Raw genomic sequence first — 20,437 nt, 5'->3', positions numbered from 1 at the left:
AAAAGAAAGAAAAAAAAGAAAAAAAGAAAGAGGAGGAGAGTAGGTCGGTCACAGTGGCTCACGCCTGTAATCCCAGCAATTTGGGAAGTCGAGGCTAGTGGATCACCTGAGGTCGAGAGTTCAAGACCAGCCTGACCAATATGGAGAAACCCCGTTTCTTTCTACTGAAAAAAAAAAAAAAAAAAGAAAGAAAGAAAATACCCGGGCATGGTGGAGCATGCCTGTAATCCCAGCTACTCGGGAGGCTTGAGGCAGGAGACTCACTTGAACCCGGGAGGGGGAGGTTGCAGTGAGCCGAGATCGCGTCATTGTACTCCAGCCTGGGAAACAAGAGCCAAACTCTGTCTCAAAAAAAAAAAAAAAAAAAAAAAAAAAAAAAAAAAAAAAAAAGGCGGGGAGGAGTGTAACTATTAATACTTCTGTGGTTTTAAACACTCACTCCGTGATGTGATAGCACTGCTTTAATAAATGTGCCCTAAATTAGCAAAGGTTCCTTGCAGATAATTTCATACACTGCTGTATTCTCACTAGAGATAGGTGGCTGTATAAAATCAAGCATTAAAAAGGAATGTCATCCTTTAACTCAGCAATTCCATTTCTAGAAATTTAGTCTAAGGAAATAATTAAGCATGAAGGCAAAGCCTTGAATTAAGATGATCACCACAGTACTATTTTTAATAGCAAAAGCCTGGAAACCAAATAAAAATTGAATATAAATGGTTAAACTGTGATACAACCATAAATTAGAAGGATACTATGAAGTCATTAAAAACCATGTTAACCATGAGAAAACATCACACAAAGCCAAACTGAAAACATTCTATAAATAATTAGGCAAGTACTTTTTGCAACTATAAAAAGCATGATTAATCATCTTCTCCCCACTCCCTCACAAAAAGGCTAAGGAATTGTTTCATTAAAACAAACAAACAATAAAAATCTAAATGTTATGTATGATCCTGGATTGGGTCTTCAACTGGGGAAGAGAGTAAGGATCAGGGCAACACTACAACGGATATAGACTGTAAATTTCATAATGGTTTTGTAGATATGTTAAATGTCTTTTTGTTTTTTTTTTGAGATGGAGTCTCACTCTGTCCCCCAGGCTGGAGTTCAGTGGCTCAGTCTTGGCTCACTGCAACCTCCACCTCTTAGGTTCAAGCAATTCTCTCGCCTCAGCCTCCTGAGTAGCTGGGATTACAGGCACCTGCAACCAAGCCCGGCTAATTTTTTTTTTTTTTTGTATTTTTAGTAGAGACAGGTTTTCACCATATTGGTCAGGCTGGTTAGAACTCCAATGGCCCCTGGTTAAAGACCAGACTGGTCTTGAACTCCTGACCTCAAGCAATCCATCTGCCTCCACCTCCCAAAATGCTGGGATTATAGGTGTGAGCCACCGCACCCAGCTAATGTCCTAATTTTCGCATTACTCTGGAGTTATGTAAAAGAATACACTTAGGGGTGACTATGTTTACAATTTACTCTCAAATAATTAAAAATCTATTTACTTACAAATAATTTTTATATTTATATATGTGTAAAGAGACAAAGTGAATGATTTTTATAATGGAGCTAGGTTGAGCGCACTGGCTCATGCCTGCAGTCCTAGTATTTTGGGAGGCCAAAGTGGGTGGATCGCTTGAGCCCAGGAGTTCAAGAGGAGACTGGGCAATATGGAGTAATCTCATCTTTACAAAAAGTACAAAAATTAACAGGCATGGTGGTGTGTGCCTGTGGTCCCAGCTACTTGGGAGGGTCACCTGAACTCAGGAGGTCATGGCTACAGTGACCCATGATTGCATCACTGTACTCAAGCGCGGATCTAAAAAAAAAAAAGAACTAAATATTAAAAATGTGTGAGTCTAGGTTAAGGATATGAGGAGCATTCTCTATCCTATTGTAACTTAAAGTCTGAAATTATATAAAAACTTGCAGTTACAAAAAAAAAGGCTGTGGAATTTGTTCAGAATGAACATCCATTTTGTAAAATAGCAATTAAGACTTAAACTTTAATCAGTTAAAATTATATTAGTGATATATTAAAGGTTTTTTTTAACATCAAATCATGGGAAAGAAAAGATATCTTACCTTTCAGAAGTTTATCTCCAAGAACCGTAAATTTTTGTGAAGTTTTCAAGAATTCAACAACGTCCTGTAATTCTTGTTTAGCTTCCTCCACCTAAAGTGACACAATTTTTCAAATAACTTTAGATAATGGATACATTTGGTTAGATTATCAAGGCTTCCCTTTTGAAAATCATAAATTTAATTTGGATATGGAATTAACCTGGCCTTCTTTGTTTCAGTGAAAGAAGCACACAAAAATGGCCCCTTATAAAACACACAAAGGGTTTTCCCCTGACCATTATTTCCAGTTATGCAAAGTCTCCTTACTATCCCCAAAAAATCATTCTGAATTTTCATTTTCTCAGTGAGAAAACAAAAGTCAAATACATTGGGCATGGTTAAAAATAAACTACCTAATGAGGAGCAGACTTAAACATGAAACATATCTTCATACCAAAGGGCATTCCAAAAATGTACAATTAATGTCATGATTCACTTATTATTTCAAGAAAAAGTCCCAGTCATATTTCCAGGAAATATTATACTTATTAAAGAGCAAAGTTATGTTTTTTTTGTTAGATTTGGAATGGTCTTTGAAAGTTATTCTGATTAAACTATTAATTAAAAATGCACTAATGTTGCTGGGCGTGGTGGCTCACGACTGTAATCCCAGCACTTCGGGAGGCTGAGGTGGGTAGATCACATTGTCAGGAGTTCAAGACCAGCCTGGCCAAGATGGAGAAACCCCGTCTCTACTAAAAATACCAAAAAAAAAAAAAAAAAAAAAAAAATTAGCTGGGCTTGGTGGTGGGCACCTGTAATCCCAGCTACTCAGGATGGTAAGGTAGAGAATTGCTTGAACCCTGGCAGCGGAGGTTGCAGTGAGCCAAGATCATGCCACTGCACTCCAGTCTGGGTGACAAAGTGAGACATCATCTCAAAAAAAAAAAAAATTACTAACATTTTAATCAAGTTAATGGTTAAAAATAAAGCATTTTCTTTTCACAGAGTGTATGTGTATATATATGTGTGTATGTGTGTGTGTGTGTATATATATGTGTATATATATATATGTGTATGTGTGTGTGTGTGTGTGTGTATATATATATATATATAATATATATATATATATGAAAGCTTTGCCCACTTCTAGGTCCAGAAGTGTGTACATATGTTCACCAAGAGATGTGTACAAGAATATTCACACCAGCTCTATTTGAGCCAAAAACTAGAAATAACCCGAATGTCCACCTAAAGTAGTATAATTGCACAGTGTTGTGGTATTCATATAACGGAATACTATGCAATAAGGATAAATAAACCACAGCTCAAATAACTGATGGATCTCACAAACATGTTGAATAAAAGAAGCCTCAACCAGGTGTGGTGGCTCATATCTGTAATCCCAGCACTTTGGGAGGCCGAGGCAGGCAGATCATGAGGTCAGAAGTTTGAGACCAGCTTTGCCAACATGGTGAAACCCTGCCTCTACTAAAGGTACAAAAATTAGCCAGACTTGGTGGCAGGCACCTGTAATCCCAGCTACTTGGGGGACTGAGGCAGGAGAATCGCTTGAACCCAGGAGGTGGAGGTTGCAATGAGCCAAGATTGCGCCACTGCACTCCAGCCTGGGTGACAGGGCAAGACTCAAAAACTTAAAATTGGCATTGTATCTATCATTTTGACCAAATATATTTTAGTCTTCTTTTAGCACATGGATATTATCTTTCAAGTTGTCTTTTAATAAACCAGCCAAGTCAAAAAAAAAAAAAAAAGCCTCATACAAAAGAAGATATTCTATATGGATTATCAAATTTATCAAAATTCAAAAACCGGCAAAATTCATGTGTGGTATTAAAGAGGAAAGTGTCCCTAGGTGGGGAAGACGGTAACCAGAAGGAGGCATCAGGGAGGTTCTGGGCTTCTGATAATGCTCTGTTTCTTGAGCTGGATACATATAACACAGGCACTTTTTGAAAATTTATGGATTTATGCACCTTGGTGTGAATTTGTTAAACTTCAATGAGATTTATGGTCAAAAAAAAAAAAAAAAAGACTTGGACTTACATGTTTGAAGGTGACATTTTTCATCTGGACAGGATCTACTGCAGAATCAAGCCCCATTGTTGTCCAGAAGCGGACTAAAGGGAAGGAAAGAAATGTTTAAATTTGATAGGTTAATAATATTCCAATCACTTTACTTTTTAGATGCAAGAAAGCAAAGCCTAGAAAAATTAAATATCTAAGAGAACTAACTTCACATATCAAATCAGAATGAGGAATAGAAACTAGGTATCCTGGATTTCTAAACCGTTTTCAAAGAGTAAGCGATTCACATTAAAAAGACATATTTCAGTTGCTCTGCCTATGGAGTAGCCATTCTTTTATTCCTTTACTTTCTTAATAAACTTGAAAAAATAAAAATTCAAAAATAATAAGACATATTTGTACTTTCCAGTTAATAAAATAAAAAATTATTTTCCACTTCTCATTATAGTATCTAATGATAGAAATCTTAAATCAGCATTTCTCAATCTTTGGTGTGAATAAAACTCACTTGAGAAATATGTTAAAATGCAGGTTCTCAGGCCACAGCACAGAACTGTGTTTGGAAATTTGAGAAAGGGCCCAGCAGAATTTGCATTTTTAACAAAAACTTTGATTATTCTGATATAACTGGTCACAGATCTACACTTTGAAATATATTGCCTTAAAGTTAGCAGAAAATACTGACACACATTAATAAGAAATTGAAGTTTAACACATTATTACACTTTTCATGTAGTCTTCTTCCTCTGAAAACTGTTATTACTTGCCCTCAAATGGCCTATCAGTTATGACATCATTAAGTACAACCAAGACAGAACAAGTCTGATAGGACAGGAAAATATTTGAGATCAGTTCTGGAGAACTATTACAAGGATTTCTTAAATCTTTCCCACTCATGTAGAAACTTCCAAACTAGAGCAGTTATAAATGAGTAAATTGAGCAAATTCTAATTTCCTCAAAAGAAGCCCAAAAATACTTTTAAAATAGGCTGAAAAATGAGTTGGCAAAATACAGGGTTAAGAAGAAATCCTTAATAAATCAAGAATATGGAAGCTGGGAGAGCAAATTTAAAATAGTAATTCTAGAATGAACACTAATAGTTTTAGCCCACTAAAGTATTTTTTACAGAATCTGTACATATCCTTAACAATAAAGAGAATAGAGAACACAGGGTGAAAACTGCATGGTGGTTGAAAAGGTAATTGGAACCACTTAAGTCTGACACTACTACTTCATTTCAGATAAGCAAACTATAAAAAGGGAAACATTTAATGTAATTTTATTAGTTTATCTTTGAAATAGAAGGCTTGTATTGCTTGTATCAGCTTGTATTGCTATTATAAAATTCTTCCACATAATTTTTAAATTACTTAAATAATTAATTTTCCTTTCACCCTGTTGATCAGGATAATGTTTAAATTTTATAACTGGACAGGTATCATTTCCAAAAATCTGGGAAACTAATCACTACTGGGAATGAAAGCCTAGCTTCTAGAACTATAAACACTAATGTGTTCTTTCTTTAAGGCTTAGATTAAGCATTAAAAAGAATCACGTATTTAAAGGAATAAGAAGCTAATAAGTTGGATTAATAAGAAAACTTTTAACAGATAAAAATGGTTTTTTTAAAAGTCCATAAATGCCGAATAGCAGCAGAACGAAGAGAATCAGACAGGTTCATCTTAAGGAATCTAGGAGAGAAAGAAAAAGCCTTACATCAAATAACATTAATGAAATATGACAGCTCAGTGAAATGCAAATATTAGGTTATTGTTGACAATCACATTTCATCACATGCAATTTTGGAATCTGGCATTCTTTTTCATAACTGCTATGATTTCCTGTAAGTACCCTATTATCAAAAACTTCATTAAGGCTGAGCATCGTGGCTCATTCCTATAATCCCAGCACTTTAAGAGGTCAAGGCAGGAGGATCACTTGAGCCCTGGAGTTCAAGACCAGCCTGGACAACATGGCAAGATTTTATCTCTACAAAAATTAGCTGGATGTGGTGGCATATGCCTGTGGTCCTAGCTAGTCAGGAGGCTGAGGTGAGAGGGTCACTTGAGCCCAGAAAGTTAAGGCTGCAATGAGCTGTGATTATACCACTGCACTCTGGCTTGGGCGATGAAGCAAGACTGTGTCTCAAAAACAAACAAACAACAACAATGACAACGAAAACACACACACACAGAGAAACAAAAAACAAAGAAACAAAAACCTTTATTAAGCCACTCACACTTCCTGTTCTTCAATTTGGTTTTTCTCTTGAGAAAGGGAAACCATCAGTAGAATCTCCATTTCTACATAAAATTACAAATATAGTGGAATTCAATCAGTAGAAAGATGGATGGTCTTAGAAAAGTTACTTAAAACTTCACTGTAGGATTATGACTTCCTTTCAGTTATTCTTCTCAAACATGAATGGTTTCAAATCAACTTATCATTGGTTTTTTTTTGAGAGTGCTTGAGCTTTCAGAAAAGCTTCTGCAAACCCAGTTTTCAATGCATCTTGGTGAGCTTCAGGAATGCTTTTGGTTTTCATGAGTTTGTCCAAACTCTCAACATCTGATCCTCTGTCCTGCAAAAGAAACCCCTGAATACGCAAACAACACATAAATACTGGTTAACAACACAGTGACACTCCCCAGCAATATTGTGACCACTCAAAAAAATTCACTAAAATTCCATACTTTTTACTGTCAATGTGAAGAAACAGATTAAGACTCAACAATGAATTAATCAAGAACTAGGAAACTAACACTAGATCCTATTCCTGCATTAATCAATTAATAGTATCAAGAAAGTGGCATTATTCTCTGCAATAATACTATACTACAAATAGGTCACATATTATCTTAGGGTTTGATTAGCTTAATGTTCACATCACCTTATCTCTGCTAGAGGAAAAATTTCATTAATTTACTAAATATCTACTAAGCACCGTTCACATACTTGGCCTTATATAAGTTCTGAAGATGTGGCCAGGTGTGGTGGCTCACATCTGTAATCCCAGCACTCTGAGAGGCCAAGGTGGGCAGATCACGAGGTCAGGAGATGGAGATCATCCTGGGTAACATGGTGAAATCCTGTCTCTACTAAAAATACAAAAAATTAGCCGGGTGTGGTGGCTGGCGCCTGTAGTCCCAGCTACTAAGGAGGCTGAGGTAGGAGAATGGCATGAACCCAGGAGGCAGAGCTTGCAGTGAGCTGAGACTGAGCCACTGCCACTCTAGCCTGGGAGATGGCACAAGACTCCGTCTCAAAAAAGAAAAAAAAAAGGTTTTGAAGATGTAACCACTGGTCTTTAAGTTTTCAGTCTAGTGAAGAAACATATGTAAACAGCTGGGTTTCTTAAATCATTTTGATATCATATTAGAAGTATTATGTATGGTGGTAAATAAATGCTACCTCAGGAAGACAGGAAAGGCCTTACAGAGCACAGGACATCTGAAACACCACTATATAAATTCCACTATATTTGTAACTTAATCGATGTAGAAATGGAGATTCTGCTGATGGTTTCCCTTTCTCAAGAGAGAAAATAAACACCATGAACAATCTGATAGGGGTATGAAACAATTAGCCGCCAGTGCTCAAGAACTACCAGCAATCTTATATAAGACTTCAATGCCAAGAGAGGAGCAGGAAATGGAGGGGCATATCAAATGGTGAGAAGAGAAACACGGCAGGTAGAGACCAAATAATGAAATTCCCAGTGTATCAGGTGGAGGTAAAAAACAAAGCAAAGTAATGTAACTAGATCATCATTTTAGAAGGACTGATAGGTGGCAGTCTGGAGGTGGGACTGAATGTAGCAAGACTAGAGGCAAGGAGACTAAACAAGTATTCATTAGAGTAATTTAGGCAACAAATGGTTATAGGGTATCTATGGCAGTGGGACAGATTTAAGAAAGATTTAGGAGGTTAGGTCAACAGGACTTCAGTGGTTAATGGATGTGGGAGGTGAGGCAAGATGAACAAATGTAGGTTGACAGCCAGGTTTTTAGCTTGGGTGAATGCTGCTCATTAATACAGAGAACACCTAAACAGGTCTAGCTTTATGGGAAAAAAATATAGTAAGTGAAGAGGTAAGTCTGGTGCCCAGAAGAGTTAGAGGCATAATGATGACACAGGTTACTAATCCCTTATTATTAGTGGAAAGAAGGAAAACATCTATCAGCCAACAAAAGAAATCAGATATTGAAGATCCTCATTTTGTTTGTTTGTTTGTTCGTTTGTTGTGGTTTCTTTTTGAGACGGAGTCTCACTCTGTCACCAGGCTGGAGGACAGTGGTGCAATCTTGGCTCACTGCAACCTCTGCCTTCCGGGTTCAAGTGATTCTCCTGCTTCAGTCTCCCAACTAGCTGGGACTACAGGCGTCCGCCACCATGCCTGGCTAATTTTTTTTTTTTTTTTTTTTTTTTTATTATACTTTAAGTTCTAGGGTACATGTGCATAACGTGCAGGTTTGTTACATATGTATACTTATGCCATGTTGGTGTGCTGCACCCATCAACTCGTCAGCACCCATCAATTCATCATTTATATCATGTATAACTCCCCAATGCAATCCCTCCCTCCTGCCCCCTCCCCCCTCCCCATGATAGACCCCAGTGTGTGATGTTCCCCTTCCCGAGTCCAAGTGATCTCATTGTTCAGTTCCCACCTATGAGTGAGAACATGCGGTGTTTGGTTTTCTCTTCTTGTGATAGTTTGCTAAGAATGATGGTTTCCAGCTGCATCCATGTCCCTACAAAGGACGCAAACTCATCCTTTTTTATGGCTGCATAGTATTCCATGGTGTATATGTGCCACATTTTCTTAATCCAGTCTGTCACAGATGGACATTTGGGTTGATTCCAAGTCTTTGCTATTGTGAATAGTGCCGCAATAAACATACGTGTACATGTGTCTTTGTAGTAGACTAATTTATAATCCTTTGGGTATATACCCAGTAGTGGGATGGCTGGGTCATATGGTACATCTAGTTCTAGATCCTTGAGGAATTGCCATACTGTTTTCCATAATGGTTGAACTAGTTTACAATCCCACCAACAGTGTAAAAGTGTTCCTATTTCTCCACATCCTCTCCAACACCTGTTGTTTCCTGACTTCTTAATGATTGCCATTCTAACTGGTGTGAGATGGTATCTCATTGTGGTTTTGATTTGCATTTCTCTGATGGCCAGTGATGATGAGCATTTTTTCATGTGTCTGTTGCCTGTATGAATATCTTCTTTTGAGAAATGTCTGTTCATATCCTTTCCCCACTTTTTGATGGGGTTGTTTGTTTTTTTCTCGTATATTTGTTTGAGTTCTTTGTAGATTCTGGATATTAGCCCTTTGTCAGATGAGTAGGTTGCAAAAATTTTCTCCCATTCTGTAGGTTGCCTGTTCACTCTGATGGTAGTTTCTTTTGCTGTGCAAAAGCTCTTAAGTTTAATTAGATCCCATTTGTCAATTTTGGCTTTTGCTGCCGTTGCTTTTGGTGTTTTAGACATGAAGTCCTTGCCCATGCCTATGTCCTGAATGGTACTACCTAGATTTTCTTCTAGGGTTTTTATGGTATTAGGTCTAACATTTAAGTCTCTAATCCATCTTGAATTAATCTTCGTATAAGGGGTAAGGAAAGGATCCAGTTTCAGCTTTCTACTTATGGCTAGCCAATTTTCCCAGCACCATTTATTAAATAGGGAATCCTTTCCCCATTTCTTGTTTCTCTCAGGTTTGTCAAAGATCAGATGGCTGTAGATGTGCGGTATTATTTCTGAGGACTCTGTTCTGTTCCATTGGTCTATATCTCTGTTTTGGTACCAGTACCATGCTGTTTTGGTTACTGTAGCCTTGTAGTATAGTTTGAAGTCAGGTAGCGTGACGCCTCCAGCTTTGTCCTTTTGACTTAGGATTGTCTTGGCAATGCGGGCTCTTTTTTGGTTCCATATGAACTTTAAAGCAGTTTTTTCCAATTCTGTGAAGAAACTCATTGGTAGCTTGATGGGGATGGCATTGAATCTATAAAGAACCTTGGGGAGTATGGCCATTTTCACGATATTGATTTTTCCTATCCATGAGCATGGTATGTTCTTCCATTTGTTTGTGTCCTCTTTTATTTCACTGAGCAGTGGTTTGTAGTTCTCCTTGAAGAGGTCCTTTACATCCCTTGTAAGCTGGATTCCTAGGTATTTTATTCTCTTTGAAGCAATTGTGAATGGAAGTTCATTCCTGATTTGGCTCTCTGCTTGTCTGTTGCTGGTGTATAAGAATGCTTGTGATTTTTGCACATTAATTTTGTATCCTGAGACTTTGCTGAAGTTGCTTATCAGCTTAAGGAGATTTTGGGCTGAGACGATGGGGTTTTCTAAATATACAATCATGTCATCTGCAAACAGGGACAATTTGACTTCTTCTTTTCCTAACTGGATACCCTTGATTTCTTTCTCTTGCCTGATTGCCCTAGCCAGAACTTCCAACACTATGTTGAATAGGAGTGGTGAGAGAGGGCATCCCTGTCTTGTGCCAGTTTTCAAAGGGAACTTTTCCAGTTTTTGCCCATTCAGTATGATATTAGCTGTGGGTTTGTCATAAATAGCTCTTATTATTTTGAGGTACGTTCCATCAATACCGAATTTATTGAGCGTTTTTAGCATGAAGGGCTGTTGAATTTTGTCAAAAGCCTTTTCTGCATCTATTGAGATGATCATGTGGTTCTTGTCTTTGGTTCTGTTTATATGCTGGATTACGTTTATTGATTTGCGAATGTTGAACCAGCCTTGCATCCCAGGGATGAAGCCCACTTGATCATGGTGGATAAGCTTTTTGATGTGCTGCTGAATCCGGTTTGCCAGTATTTTATTGAGGATTTTTGCATCAATGTTCATCAGGGATATTGGTCTAAAATTCTCTTTTTTTGTTGTGTCTCTGCCAGGCTTTGGTATCAGGATGATGTTGGTCTCATAAAATGAGTTAGGGAGGATTCCCTCTTTTTCTATTGATTGGAATAGTTTCAGAAGGAATGGTAGCTAATTTTTTTGTATTCTTAGTAGAGACAAGGTTTCATCATATTGGCCAGGATGGTCTCAATCGCTTGACCTCGTGATCTGCCCGCCTTGGCCTCTCAAAGTGCTGGGATTACAGGCACGAGCCACCGCACCTGGCCAAATTAAACAAATTTAAGTTGCACACCTCCTGACCAAATAAGATTTTCAAAAGATGTTTATCTAAGAAATTAGACACTTACTTCATTGAGACTTTTCAAAAGTTTTATTGGATCTGCTGCAAATTAGTTTAAATTTAAAAAACAATTGAATGAAGCATATAAAATAACTTAAAGTTGTGTTCCCATAGACAAAGGCAATTTTTTTTAAGTTGTACCATTTAATCTCAAATCAGTCATGCTTGGTACCTGTTACACTATCTTTCATAAAAGTCAACATGTCACATTTTCAAAAGCATTGCTATGCAAATGTAGCCAATAAAATGCCTATTATTTTATTGGGTTTTGTTTTCTTTTTTCTTTTCTTGTTTTTTTTTTGGCTTCTTTTTTAGATGGAGTTTCGCTCTGTTACCCAGGCTGGAGTACAGTGACGCGATCTTGGCTCACCACAACCTCTGCCTCCCGGGTTCAACAATTCTCCTGCCTCAGTCTACCGAGTAGCTGGGACAACAGATATGTGCCACCATACCTGGCTAATTTTTGTATTTTTAGTAGATATGGGGTTTTACTGTGTTGGTCATGCTGATCTCGAAATCCTGACCTCATGATACGTCCACCTTGGCCTCTCAAAGTGCTGGGATTAACAGGCGTGAGCCACTGCACCCGGTCCATTTTCATTTTTCAAAAGCATGTTCTTTAGACATCGATGTTCTATTTCTTTTAAAGTTTGAGAACATAGAGGAAGCATATTTCAAAGAAAGTTATACATGGTATGCACCATCAGATTTGGCCTTATCATGATATCTACTCATATCTGAGCACCAAAACTCACCAGTGGTTCTCTATTTTTGACCAGACAGATTATTTTTACTGAGTCTTCCTCATTGTCAATATCTTCAGGCATAGGAGGCAACACAGGGTCATAATTCTTCTGAGCCACAGTATTATGTACAGAGAGTAAAGCCTGTAACATTCAAAGGTATATACATATATATAAATGATATATATATAAATAAATGATATATATATATCATTTAAAGCACATCAAACTATAAAGAAAATCAAAACAGCATTACGGTTTTGACATAGCAGCGGTAATAAGGCAGTTACTTGAACAGGTGCCTCTTACAAATGGAATGGGAAATAGTCCTTGTCCAGAGAGCAGACGACAGCTCTACTTAGCAGTCACCTCTGTCCCCAATGTCACTGATGTATGTAAAGAATCAACATATAATCTCCTCTAATCTGTACATTCTCTGGTTTATTCTTATAAGGGTATCATTTTGGGGCAAGAGTGCAGGGGATGTGACTTTCGGAGGAAGGGAGAACACGAGGGCTAAAAATGCATGGTCAATGAGAGTTTGAGAATATTTTATATTTTTTTCTTTCCTACTATTCTTCCTCCTATTAGCAGAAAACACAGCAATGATCAATATGATGGATTCTTTTGCTTTTTTTTTCTCACTTTAATTGTTTGTGCAATTGGTGACCACTATGTGTATAAAATAATAAAAGTAATTCTGGACCAAAGATGAGAAGAACACCAGAACTTTGACATGTCACTATTCTTCAATGAACTTGACCCCTAATAAGCAACACCATTATTCATAAATTACTCAAACCAAAAACCTAGAAATCATCCTTGATTCCTCTCCTCTTACTGACATTCTCAACATCCAATACATATTCTATTTTTAAAAGCTTTTTTTAGACACAAGATTTCTCTCTGTTACATAGGCTGGAGTTCAGTGGTGGGATCATAGCTTGCTACAACATCAAACTCCCAGGCTCAAGTGATCCTACTTTGCCAGTCTCCTGAGTAGCCAGGATTACAAATGCATGCTCCAATGCCCAGCTAATTTTTTAATGTTCTTTTCTTCCTTTCTTTTTTTTTTTTTTCTTTTTGAGACAGAGTCTTGCTCTGTCACCCAGGCTGGAGTGCAGTGGCATAATCTTGGCTCACTGCAACCTCTGCCTCTTGGATTCAAGCAATTCTCTACCTCAGCCTCCCAAGTAACTGGGATTACAGGCACCTGCCACCACACCCAGCTAATTTTTTGTATTTTTAGTAGAGATGGGGTTTCACCATCTTGACCAGGCTGGTCTTGAACTCCCGATGTCATGATCCACCCACCCCAGCCTCCCAAAGTGCTGGGATTACAGGCGTGAGCCACTACACCTAGTCCATATCCTATTAAATCTACTTTCAAAATATACCTAAATTTTTTCTTTACTCTAGATCAGAGATTGGCAACTACAATATCTGTCTTTGTAAATCAGGTTTTACTGGAACACAGCCATGCTTGTTCATTCATGCATTGTATATGGCCACTGTCATGCTACAGCGGTGAAGTTTAGTAGGTGGAACACACACTGTTTACATAAAAAACTGGCAAGTCCCTGGTCTAGATCATGGATGCCATTATTTTTTGCCTGGAGCACTGCAGTAGTCTTTAATGGCTCACCGGAATTCAACTCTGGCCCATTTTCAAGTCCACAATTCACAGTGTAGCCAGAGTAATTATTTTTAAAACTTAATCACATAATTAACCCCTTAATCGCCCTTCTACAGTTGCCCATCGATCTTGGGATGAAGACCAAACTCTCCAGGATGTCCTAAAAGTCCTGCATGCCTCTCCAACCTTATCTTACACTGTCCTCCACCTCACTCAACTTGAATAACTCTTTCTCATAGAGGTCTGGCCAAAACATCTCATAAAAGCAGACACCTTGGTGACTCGATCCCCTAACACCTTGTTCTTTGCCTTCATATATGTTCATAATTTATAATCATATGTGCATTTTTATGTTTATATGGTTAATGTTTGCTGTTTACTGAAACAGAAGTTCTAAAATGGCAAATACTGTCTTTTTAATCAAACTTTTGAATCGACTATAACACATATACAAAAAGTACAAATCATAAGTGTATAGTATACAATTTCAAACATGAACATGCCCACATAAACACCCCCCAAACAAGAAATACAACATTAACCAAACTCCAGTTGTCCCCACTTATGCTCCTTCCTAGTCATCATGTCCTCTATACCCCCCAAGGTGTCAATCTTTGCAACTATTTGAAAATTATACAATTAGGATTCCAACTGCATAAAATTCATTATATAATTGCTATTGGGAATAAGCCCCCCAAAATCTGGCCATAAACTGGCCTCAAAGCTGGCCATAAACAAAATCTCTGCAGCGCTGTGACATGTTCATGATGGCCATAGTGCCCACACTGGAAGGTTGTGGGTTAACCAGAATGAGGGCCAGCAACACCTGGCCCTCCCAGGGCAGAAAACCGCTTAAAGGCATTCTTAAGCCACAAACAATAGCATAAGCGATCTGTGCCTTAAGGACATGCTCCTGCTGCAGTTAACTGGCCCAACCTATTCCTTTAATTTGGCCCATCCCTTCGTTTCCAACAAGTGATACTATTAGTTAATTTAATACCTATAGAAACAATGCTAATGACTGGCTTGCTGTTAATAAATACGTGGGTAAATCTCTGCTCGGGAATCTCAGCTCTGAAGGCTGGGAGACTCCTGATTTCCCATGTCACACCTCTATATTTCTGTGTGTGTGTCTGTAATTCCTCTAGTGCCACTGGGTTAGGGTCTCCCCTACTGAGCTGGTCTCGGCAATTGCACAATGTATGTTATGTAATTACATAAAAATGTGTATTCATTGCCCAGGCATGGTGGCTCACGTCTGTAATCCCAGCACTTTGGGAGGCCGAAGTGGGTGGATCACCTGAGGCTGGGAGTTCAAGACCAGCCTGACCAACATGGAGAAACCCTGTCTCTACCAAAAATACAAAAAAATTAGTGGGCATGGTAGCATGTGCCTGTAATCCCAGCTATTCGGGAGGCTGAGGCAGGAGAATCACTTGAACCCATGACACGAAGGTTGCAGTGAGCTGAGATTGCACCATTGCACTTCAGCCTGGGCACCAAGAGCGAAACTCCATCTAAAAAAAAATGTGTATTCATTTTTTTCCAATATTAAGTTAGTGAAATTCACCCATGCTGTTACTGATGGCAGAAGTAATTAATTTTCCTTCTTATATAGTATTCCAACATACAAATATCTTACAGTTTCCTTACCCATTGTGCCTTTGAGGGGCATCTGGGTTGTTTTCAGTTCTTGGCTAATATAAACAATGCTGGCATAAATGTTTCATATCTTTTGATGAACATCTATACATATATATATATACACACACACACACATATATATATAAATACACAGTGTTAGTAAAGTATATTTAAGAGTAGAACATCTGGGTCATGGGTTATATAGTAAGTACATTCAAGATTAGTAGTGTTTTTCAAGTATACTTCCACCAACAATATATGTGAGTTCTAGCTGTCTAATATGATCACAGACATTTTACATTATTAGTTTAAATTTGGTGATTCTGAGTGTATAGTGGTACTTCTGTGGTTGAAATGTTCATTTGTCTTATAGTGAATGAGACTGAAACCATTTTGTGTTTATTGGGCATGTGTGTCTCTTTGTGAGATGCCTCCTTAAGATATTTGCATGTTTTTCATATTAATTTGCATCTTTTTCTTACTAATCTGTAAGAACTATTTATAATACACTGGATCCAAGTCTTTGTCAGTCATATGTACTACAAATACATTCTCCCTTTTGGTAGCTTGCCCTTTCACTCTCCTTCTTGGTGACTTTTGCTCAATAAAGGATCCTAATATTTATGACCTCAATTAATGTTTTTTCCTTTGTGGTTCATGCTTTTTGTATCCAATAAGACTTTCAAAGTGGAAAAAATAAACAACATCAAGGTGATAAAACACCTAAGAAGATAATGGCTGCAAATTTTTGAGAACTGATGAAAGACTCTAAAGGTTCAGGAAAGATATATCAGGAAGCCTGATATATCCTTTAGGAACAAGGAAAAATAAAAAGAAACCTATGCTTACTACATCATAGCAGAACTGCAAAATGGCAAAGGCAAAGAGAAGATCTTAATAGTACTCAGAACAAAAAAGATAGATCCTCAGAAAGGAAAGAAGAAAATTGATTGACAGCTGAATAACAGCAGCAATGGACACCAGAAGATAGTTCAAATACTTTCAAAGTGCTTAGAAAAAATAAAAGCTAATCCAAAATTGTGTATCTAGCAAAAGTATCTTTCAAGAATAAGGATGAGGACCAAGATGAGGTTAACAGGGATCCACCTGAAAAAACTAAAAATAAATAAAAATAAAGGATAACGAAACAATAGTTTTCAAAGATACTGGACATCAAGCAACAAAGGGCAGAGATCATTGAGAGACAGGAAGCAATGTGAACTTATGATTGCACCAGCATTACCGCCTAGAGTTTCCAGGCTGTGATGGGGAAAAAGAAACACAGTCAAAGCTCAGTGGTCTCCTTGAGTTGAGAAAACAGAGCTGAGAATCCAGGGAGGTCAACTGACTAAATTTCTCAGGGAAGCCTATAGAAGAGGAAAGGGTGACAGATACAAAATTTGGGAGATCTGTAGGAGGTCTCCCTTGAGTCCTGAGCAAAGTCTTTAGTCATGGCAGGCATATAAGAAAACTATCAGAAAGGATTAGAGCAGTGGTTCTTAACTGAGAGCAACTGTACTCCCTTGGAGCCACTGGCAATATCTGGAGACATTTTTTGACTGTCACAATTTAAAGGATGTTACTATCATCTACAGTACTGAGGCCAGGGATGCTCTTAAACATCTGATCATTTACAGGACAATGCCCTCTCCTCCAGAAACCATTATTCAGCCCATGAATGTCAGTAGTTTTAAGCTAGAGAAACTGCATTACAAGGAATAATCCCTGAAGTTAGCATAGGGAAGAAATAGCTCTTGTTATCATCAGTTAGCAGGAAAAACTTCATAGGCACTGAGAAGAGTTATGGGATGGATATTGTCTCAATAGTGGAAAAAGTAAGCCCAAGATTTAATGCTGCTATGGTTTCACCTAAAAATAGGCTTAGGGCCAAGTACAGTGGCTCACACCTGTAATCCTAGCACTTTGGGAGGCTGAGGTGGGTGGATTGCCTGAGCTCAGGAGTTCAAGACCAGCCTGGGCACACGGTAAAACCCCGTGTCTACGAAATAATATAAAAAAATTAGCCGGGGCATGGAACTGGGAGCCTGTAGTCCCAGCTACTCGGGACACTGAGGCAGGAGAATCACTTCAACCCGGGAGGCAGAAGTTGCAGTGAGGTGAGATCACACCACTGCACTCCAGCCTGGCAACAGACTGAGACTCCATCTCAGAAAATATAAAAAGAAAAAAAAAACTTTAAAAACAAGCCTCTGAAAGATCAAAATGTTTCCAATTAATTTAACTGTATAACAAAATGAAGCTCAATAGTACTATCTATAGCAGGGGTCTTCAACCCAAGGCCACAGACCAGTACCCATTAATGGCCTGTTAGGGACCAGACTGCACAGCAGTAGGTTAGTAGTGGTGAGCAAGCAAAGCTTCATCTATATTTATAGTTGTTCTCCATCACTTGCATTAATGCCTGAGCTCTGCCATCTGTCAGATCAGCAGCAGCATTAGATTATCATAGGAGCATGAACCCTATTGCGAACTGAGTATGTGAGGATCTAGGTTGCATGATCCTTATGAGAATCTAATGCCTGATGATCTGTCACTGTCTCCCATCACCACTACATGGGATCATCTAGTTGCATGGAAACAAGCTCAGGGCTCCCACTGATCCTACATTATGGTGATTATGTAATAATAATAGAAATAAAGTACACAATAAATGTAATGCACTTGAGTCACACTGAAATCACTCCCAACCCCACATCTGTGGAAACATTGTCTTCCATGAAGCCGGTCCCTGGTTCCTAAAAGGTTAGAAGAGGCTAATCTACAGAAACACAAAAATACTCAGCACCCAACAAGACAAAACTCTCAGTTACTGGTAGTTGATCAAGATAAAACTCACAATGACTCAGAATTACTAGGTATGCAAAGAAAACAGAAAATATTGCTCCTAATGAAGGAAGAAAAACAATGAAACCAAACCCTGAAATTACACAGATGATAAAACCAGATAAAACCAAAACCTAAAATTACACAGACAAAAATATTAAAACTTGTTATTATAACTATATTTCAAATGCTCAAAAAAGTTAAAGACTGAACATGAGATATGGAATATATAAAAATCACTCAAATCAAACTTCCAGAGATGGAAAGTATGAAATAAGAAAAAAGTACACTGGATGAGATTAATATAGATACTACAGAAGGAAAAGTTATCTTGTAGAGTAAGTAACATAAGCTGTCTACAATGAAACACAAGGAGAAAATATACTGGGAAATTATGAACCAGACTTAGTGCCTATCTGGGGAACTACTTTAAATGGCCTAATATTTATGTTAACTAGCATCTCCAAAGAAAGGGGGAAGTTGCTGCAAACTATTTAAAGAAATACAGCAGAAAATAGTCCAAATATGATGAAAAATGTATAAACCCACATGTTCAAGAAACTCAATGTACCCAAACACACAGAAAACATACAATACCACCAAATTGCTTAAAACCAGGAAGAAAATATTAAAATCTTCCAAAGGAAAAAAACACACTATATATAAAAGAATAAGGATTTAAAACGACAGCACACCACTCATCAGAAACAATGTGGGCCACAAAAAAATGGAGCAATATCTTTAAAATACTCAGAGAAAAATACTATTGACTTAGAATTCTATACCCAGAAAAGCTATCTTTTAGAAATCAAGGGGTATTGAAGACTTTTTAAAGATATGTAAAAGCTAAAAGAATTAATCACCAACAGACTTGCATTGCAAGAAATGTCACAGGAAGTCTTTCAGACAGGAGGAAAATGTTGGCAGATGGAAATGTGAGCACATACAGAGGAATAAAGAACACTGGGAATGTCTACTATCTGTGTATCTGTGGCAACTATCTTGCACATAGTAAAATAGAGATAGCTGAATAAAATGTTTTAAAATAAAGCAATTTTGATAATTGGCAGGCAATATTAAGAACATCAGCTAAATATTTTTTTCTCCTTAGCTTTGTTCCACATCTACATTCCAAAACGATTTCATAGACATTAAGTTCACAATTTTAATAGCTTTATTTTACAAATATTGTTGAATAGCAACATTTTTAATTTTGGACAACTAAAACAAATTTTGGATTCCATTATCCTGTTTTAATTGAGGTGATTTTATTCTTTAATATACAGACTTGCCTTTCAAAAGGCAATACTTAAATGGAAATTGTGTTTCCTTTTTTTTTTTAATTATTATACTTTAAGTTCTAGGGTACATGTGCATAACGTGCAGGTTTGTTACACATGTATACTTGTGCCATGTTAGTGTGCTGCACCCATCAACTCGTCAGCACCCATCAACTTGTCATTTACATCAGGTATAACTCCCAGTACAATCCCTCCACCCTCCCCCCTCTCCATAATAGGCCCCAGTGTGTGATGTTCCCCTTCCGGAGTCCAAGTGATCTCATTGTTCAGTTCCCACCTATGAGTGAGAACATGCGGTGTTTGGTTTTCTCTTCTTGTGATAGTTTGCTGAGAATGATGGTTTCCAGCTGCATCCATGTCCCTACAAAGGACACAAACTCATCCTTTTATATGGCTGCTTAGTATTCTATGGTATATATGTGCCACATTTTCTTAATCCAGTCCATCACTGACGGACATTTGTGTTGATTCCAAGTCTTTGCTATTGTGAATAGTGCTGCAATGAACATACGTGTGCATGTGTCTTTGTAGCAGCATGATTTATAATCCTTTGGGTATATACCCAGCAATGGGATGGCTGGGTCATATGGTACTTCTAGTTCTAGATCCTTGAGGAATCGCCATATTGTTTTCCATAATGGTTGAACTAGTTTACAATCCCACCAACAGTGTAAAAGTGTTCCTATTTCTCCACATCCTCTCCAGCACTTGTTGTTTCCTGACTTTTTAATGATTGCCATTCTAACTGGTGTGAGATGGTATCTCATTGTGGTTTTGATTTGCATTTCTCTGATAGCCAGTGATGATGAGCATTTTCTCATGTGTTTGTTGGTTGTATGCATGTCTTCTTTTTGAGAAATGTCTGTTTATATCCTTTGCCCACTTTTTGATGGGGTTTTTTTTTTTCTTGTAAATTTG

General features: G+C 37.7%; 1 pseudogene; it reads right to left on the bottom strand.

Moving 5' to 3' along the window:
• LOC115900325 overlaps nucleotides 1-20,437 on the bottom strand; it is a 56,810-nt pseudogene that overhangs the window by 11,844 nt on the left and 24,529 nt on the right.

Source organism: Rhinopithecus roxellana, chromosome 11, assembly GCF_007565055.1.
Source record: "Rhinopithecus roxellana isolate Shanxi Qingling chromosome 11, ASM756505v1, whole genome shotgun sequence".
Taxonomy (NCBI): Eukaryota; Metazoa; Chordata; class Mammalia; order Primates; family Cercopithecidae; genus Rhinopithecus; species Rhinopithecus roxellana.
This window is presented reverse-complemented; position numbering and strand designations above follow the sequence as displayed.